Genomic DNA, 7,136 nt, shown 5'->3' with positions numbered 1-7,136 from the left:
TTTTATTTTACGCACGCATATGCCAGAGTCAAGAATGAAACTCTTCAATGGGCAGAACAGAAACAAGCCAGAGAACCCCCACACAACATTAAAGGCGACATCAAAGTGTACGTAGATGAGGATGCTGTAGCGCAGGGGCACCGGCATTAGGCAAAATAAACTTCATTCAAATTATTCAAGGATAAAAAGGGTAAGAAGATTGCAAATCAGCACTTATATTTGTGGAGCTTGCTGTACTTTGGGGTTTCTTTGCACAACTTTCAATAAACATATTTCATAACAGCCATGGTTGGCACCTTATTCTGGTCCGTTAATGAGGACGATCTTTTATTGTTGATTCGGTCTCAGGAGAAGAAATGAATTCTACTTTGTAATACTGATTACCGAGGTTTCACCCTGATGACTTTGCCTTGTTTTGCTAATAAACTTTTCCGCTGCGAATTTATGGCCAACGTCAGCAAACAGTAAGCCGCGGACAAAGCTTGTCATCGGAGAGCGGCTTGTAATCAGCTGATAAAGGATTCATTACTAAAACAAACGCTTCTTTAAAGCGATAATGGACGCGGCCCATCACGTATGTGCTAAGATCTAAAAATGGGTATTAAATGGTATTATTCAATTTTTTGACCTTTTGTTTACTGTTTCCTTCCAGCCACGAAATGTCTTTAAACCTTCATAATACGTTTTTTTCTTCTTCTTCTGCTTGTTTGATCGTGCGCTACTGAAAGCTCTTGTCCACACACACACAAAAAGGACAAACACCCCAACTGGGGCATGTGCGCGTCCGTGTCTGTGTTCCTTATGTGGTCTGTTGTCTACTGGTGAATGTTTAGAGAACAGATTTCTTTGACGTTGACGGCACCAAAGCAATACAGATTTGGCAATTAACCTTGATGTCACTGTAATTACCAAGTCACTTTAGTAAAATGAATTAATTTCCCAAAAGGACTCAGAAACAAAATTACCTTCTCTCTTCCTGAAGAGAGCCAATATGGCGTCTGATAATTAGGGAAGAAAAAGTGAGCCGCTGCCATATTCCTGTCTCTCATTGTGTGTATTCTGTGTAATCTGCCACAGGGGGAAAGCTGCTGATCTGCCTGCCGCTCCCATAACTTCCTCTGGGTTCACGCTGTTGTGACTCTGGCTTGTTCATTTTTCAGCTCGCCACGTGTTCAACCACTCGCTTTTTCTCCCCCTCCGACCTCTTATATTTTCTGTCCTCGTCGGCTGGTTTTACAGACGACAGCCATGTTGCCCTGTGTGTTCCAAGAGTTTTCTTTCAATCGTTGCTGATATGACAGTAGGTGGTAACCACTCTTGCTGTTCATGTTGAATGATGCTGTGCACACATGGGAGTGAAGAAGAGCACAATTTCCACAGCTCGCTTGATGTGGTACCTAACATCCAAGCCACCTATATTGGCTGAGGTGTCTGTCAATCCGTTTATGCTGCTTTAATTAATATGTAAATTTATTAATTGCGTGTTTTTAGCTTGGTGGGAACTCTCAGGTGGGGCCAAATAAGCAACGGTTGCCTTTGCCCGTCTCCACATATGCAGGCAGTGGATCGAGATATAAATAAAGTAATTGAAAACACTCGGCTTCGAGTCCCTCAAGTGAGTGTCGTCATGCCACATCTCTACAGACCATAATCATAATAGACCATAATCATGCCAATCATAATAGACAGTAATTATATGTATATCCTCATTAGGCTTTATAATTGTGTAACGTTTTAGATAATTAATGAATTATTACTTATTATTAATTCTTTCTTTTTTTTTAGCCCCATGATGCTGGCTGAGGAAGAGTTTGCTGAAGGTTGAATGGATAAAACTCAATCACTTGCCCTCATGAACTAGTAGAATAATATTATATTAAATAATATTAAAAAATATTTTGTATTTAAAAGTGTATCTAATAAACAGAACAACCAATGTGCCTTATTTCAGATACACTGTTTCTACATTTACTTCTAGTTGCTGCATTATAACTTGTTTAGGTTATTTTAAATCAAACACTGTGATTTGTGGAGGGTAAAAACTCGCTTTAACAGCAAGAAACTTCTAGCAAAACCAGGCACATGGAGGGGAAGACGTGTGGCCACCGGCTGGGGGTGAGGGAAAAAAAAGAATCGTTACATCTTATTCCATATATCATTTTTTTTAATGCTTATAATTTTTTTGCAGTTATTCATCATTTCTATTCCTGTTGTCCTGTTGTTGAGCTGTATTTCATGCTTACAAGAGATGCCATTATCCCCTTTATTCTTGTATCATGTGACTGAATAGTCACAGCTGTTTGGCTACCAGCTTTCTTGAAATGTCCAGTCACATACACAGGTACAGTTCATTCCATGATTGGTTATACTAGGATACAGTTTTGTGGTTTTACATCTGTACACGTCCACAGTGGATTTTATATAAAACATTTCATATGTACGGTGGCCCTGAGAGGCCAAACGGACTGCAACTTAAGAAAACACCAGCAATAATAAAAACGATGCAAAAGCACACAAAACAGAACAGAAATAGGAAAAATGACAACGGAAATAGGAAAAAACACAAGGGAAGTGTTTCTGGGGAGACAAAGTCAAGTCAAAGTCAAAAAAACTTTATTTTTCCCTAAGATAGATGATACCTTGCCGACCATACATACAATACACAAACATCACATTGGGGAGACAGGTCAGGCTAGGTAGCACTGGCCGGGTGACCACACGGGCAGCGACCCGAAGAAAAACCATAGAAAATGCACAATATGAGGAAAGAAAAAAAAAAGAACTTCCCCCAGACTGAGCTCCAACAGGGAGATCAGTTTGAGAACAGAGAAAAAAACACCTCAGCACATAGCACATGAATCATCACATCTCAAAACACAGAAGACAAAAGCTTCGAAGGCGTTTGGAGGGGGTGGGGGGGGTGAGTGTAGGTCAATAACCCGACGGACCAGTTGCAGGAACCCAAAACATGGTAGGTGTGTTTTATCATGATTCATATAATACTGGTGACGGATTTTTAGGCTAATAGTTAGGCTAACACACTTACCTCTCATCTATTCTTTCCTCACAAAACCGATAGATCCTCCACTTCTCCCAGCACAATTCATAGCATATTTTGGTTCCTGCAACTGGTCCGTCGGGTCATTATCTTCCCAGAAACACTTCCCTTGTGCTTTTGGAAATCAGTTTTTTCCTATTTCTGTTTTCTTTTTTCCTACTTCCGTTGTCATTTTTCCTATTTCTGTTGTGTTTTGTGTGCTTTTGCAGCATTTTTCTTATTGCTGGTGCTGGTTGCAGTCCGTTTGGCCTCTCAGGGCCACCATACATATGTAATTGAAGTGCAACAATTTTGCAGGTTCAGAAGTAGTTAGACTAGTGAATATAATTTTAAATATAAGGATTGCTTTTAATACTTGTCAGTGACACCCTGAAATCTAGACCATCACCAAATGCTGTGTTTCCTCCCACTCTCAGGCCTTCACTGCAGGCACCGTCAGTTGCTGCTCGTTTGTGGGTCTTTATGCCTTCATTTTTGTATTTAACTATTAAAAAGTGGCATCTGTTGGGTTAAGATCTGGTGGTAATGTAAAAAAAATCCCAATTCTTTGCTTTGAAAAACTCAATTTGTTCTTCATTCATCTTCAAGCATGTAACGAAATGTTGATTTGGACACCCCGGAAGTTTTTACTATCTCTCTGGTAGTTTTGTTTTGTTTTGTTTTTTTTGACAGTTTCCCCTACTTGCTGTAACATCTCTATGGTGGGGTGTGGTCTGCTGTAGAGGAGGGGTGGTGCAGTTGGTTCAGGGGCAGTGCCAGGGAGGCTGGCAGGGCAGCTGGGACCAATCGCCTAATCATGCTTCATCTGGAATGAAATAACAAGGAAAAAAAACTTACTTGGTCATGAAGCATGTGAGTCACTTGTCACAATTAGTTTGGAACTTTTGAAAAGGAGGGAATGTAAATACAAATCCTTTAATTCGTAAACATTTAATCCAAAGTATCTGTAAAACTCTGTGAATTAAAACGGAAAGTCAGTACTTCAATTGCATATTAATTGTTGGATTTAAAATCTATTGTGGTGGTAGGAAAAACTACCCAAATTATGGACCTTACTACCCATAATGAACACATTGTGTTTCTTAATGCTAATGCTATTTGCTTCTGTAGGTCTTTCTAATACACTGATCTCCAGGTTATATAGAACTTTCAATAGTTTTCCTTAAATTTAAAGCTCACATGTGAAGTCCATTTTCATATGTTCTGTCAGAGCTGCTTCATTAAAGCACAGCCTTTTCAGCCAAATATAACTATGTAACTAGTCACTATAAATGGCTGCTTCCTTGGCATCAATGTCATTGACTGAGCAGGTGAAACAGTGCCGCACTCCTACATCTTGCTGCAGGCTTTAAGTACATGTCATTAAGTTAATTAGTACCAGAACTTAGTCTTAGTTACATTTTAAACGAATTCTCCAGAAATGTGGTGGAGGGTTTGCTGTCACATGTCTGCGATGCTGTAATGATGTACCGGCCCTCTGTCTGCTTCTGTGGCGATGTCGACATTGACTGCCAACTGTTAAAGTTAATAGGGAAATCAAGGTATTTCAAACTAGCTATTAATGGAATCTGTAGGTTTCACCGAAACTACAGGGAGTGCAGAATTATTAGGCAAATGAGTATTTTGTCCACATCATCCTCTTCATGCATGTTGTCTTACTCCAAGCTGTATAGGCTCGAAAGCCTACTACCAATTAAGCATATTAGGTGATGTGCATCTCTGCAATGAGAAGGGGTGTGGTCTAATGACATCAACACCCTATATCAGGTGTGCATAATTATTAGGCAACGTCCTTTCCTTTGGCAAAATGGGTCAAAAGAAGGACTTGACAGGCTCAGAAAAGTCAAAAATAGTGAGATATCTTGCAGAGGGATGCAGCAGTCTCAAAATTGCAAAGCTTCTGAAGCGTGATCATCGACCAATCAAGCGTTTCATTCAAAATAGTCAACAGGGTCGCAAGAAGCGTGTGGAAAAACCAAGGCGCAAAATAACTGCCCATGAACTGAGAAAAGTCAAGCGTGCAGCTGCCAAGATGCCACTTGCCACCAGTTTGGCCATATTTCAGAGCTGCAACATCACTGGAGTGCCCAAAAGCACAAGGTGTGCAATACTCAGAGACATGGCCAAGGTAAGAAAGGCTGAAAGACGACCACCACTGAACAAGACACACAAGCTGAAACGTCAAGACTGGGCCAAGAAATATCTCAAGACTGATTTTTCTAAGGTTTTATGGACTGATGAAATGAGAGTGAGTCTTGATGGGCCAGATGGATGGGCCCGTGGCTGGATTGGTAAAGGGCAGAGAGCTCCAGTCCGACTCAGACGCCAGCAAGGTGGAGGTGGAGTACTGGTTTGGGCTGGTATCATCAAAGATGAGCTTGTGGGGCCTTTTCGGGTTGAGGATGGAGTCAAGCTCAACTCCCAGTCCTACTGCCAGTTTCTGGAAGACACCTTCTTCAAGCAGTGGTACAGGAAGAAGTCTGCATCCTTCAAGAAAAACATGATTTTCATGCAGGACGATGCTCCATCACACGCGTCCAAGTACTCCACAGCGTGGCTGGCAAGAAAGGGTATAAAAGAAGAAAAACTAATGACATGGCCTCCTTGTTCACCTGATCTGGACCCCATTGAGAACCTGTGGTCCATCATCAAATGTGAGATTTACAAGGAGGGAAAACAGTACACCTCTCTGAACAGTGTCTGGGAGGCTGTGGTTGCTGCTGCACGCAATGTTGATGGTGAACAGATCAAAACACTGACAGAATCCATGGATGGCAGGCTTTTGAGTGTCCTTGCAAAGAAAGGTGGCTATATTGGTCGCTGATTTGTTTTTGTTTTGTTTTTGAATGTCAGAAATGTATATTTGTGAATGTGGAGATGTTATATTGGTTTCACTGGTAAAAATAAATAATTGAAATGGGTATATATTTGTTTTTTGTTAAGTTGCCTAATAATTATGCACAGTAATAGTCACCTGCACACACAGATATCCCCCTAAAATAGCTAAAACTAAAAACAAACTAAAAACTACTTCCAAAAACATTCAGCTTTGATATTAATGAGTTTTTTGGGTTCATTGAGAACATGGTTGTTGTTCAATAATAACATTATTCCTCAAAAATACAACTTGCCTAATAATTCTGCACTCCCTGTACATTTTCTTTTTGTTCTCTTAGGCCTGGGTTTATGCATATATGGAAGATTTTTCTGTTTTGCAAACTGGTTATTTACACTTTAATGAGCAAAGGCCTGATTGAATGCTAAGGGTAAAACAAAATGTTTGATTTTGCCCTATGTATGTTATGCATAATATGACAGTAGACAGAACATAGCCAGAAGGAACAGTTGAGTCAATTAGGCGTGAATACAAACCTTCAGCCTGTGTTTAAATGAAAGGAAAGAGAGAGTGTGTTAAGTTAGTTGGACCAAAGTCATGAGCGATCGTTCCCCCAGCTCTACATCATTAGGTGACAGCCTTTCTCCTCTGGTTCTGAGCCACACTCTGATACGCTTCCTAACCCTAGTGACATGGACAAAGTAATTGCTCTTGAAATTGTCTGGAGAAGATGAATAGTATGTATGTGCATACATGAGATATGCGTGCGCTTATAGCAGTGCATGTGGCTGTGCAGTAGTTCCTCATGACTGTAGGAAGCTATTCCTGAATGTCCAGTCATTTCTAATAAGTTCAGTTTGCAGCTAGCTAAATGGTTTGTGTGTGTCTATGTGTGCACATGACCACAGAGTTCAGAGCGTGGGGAGAGGTCAAAACAGAGACAGATGTGGGAACAGGCTCTATGACAAGAACCCCCATCATAGCCCTCTGATGTCAGCGCTGCCTTCCCTGTGTGACTCGGGTCACTTCACAGCGTGGGAGTTTGTTCGTGTACCTTAAGGTCCGTGTCGTCTGTGTGCAGTGTCAGTCAGAGGCTACGGAGAGTTCAGGGGACGTCAGGTCTTGTACTGAACAGAAAAAAGAGAGGGATGATGAAACAGTAGAATCAGCAGCCGTGTGGGAGTGTTTGAGTGCTTGTTTCTACATGTATCTGTGGGCACGGAAGGATGAGGAGTTTTTGTT

The sequence above is a fragment of the Perissodus microlepis genome, chromosome 17 (genome assembly GCF_051167445.1).
Source record: "Perissodus microlepis isolate ML-2025 ecotype Zambia chromosome 17, ASM5116744v1, whole genome shotgun sequence".
Taxonomy (NCBI): domain Eukaryota; kingdom Metazoa; phylum Chordata; class Actinopteri; order Cichliformes; family Cichlidae; genus Perissodus; species Perissodus microlepis.
This window is presented reverse-complemented; position numbering follows the sequence as displayed.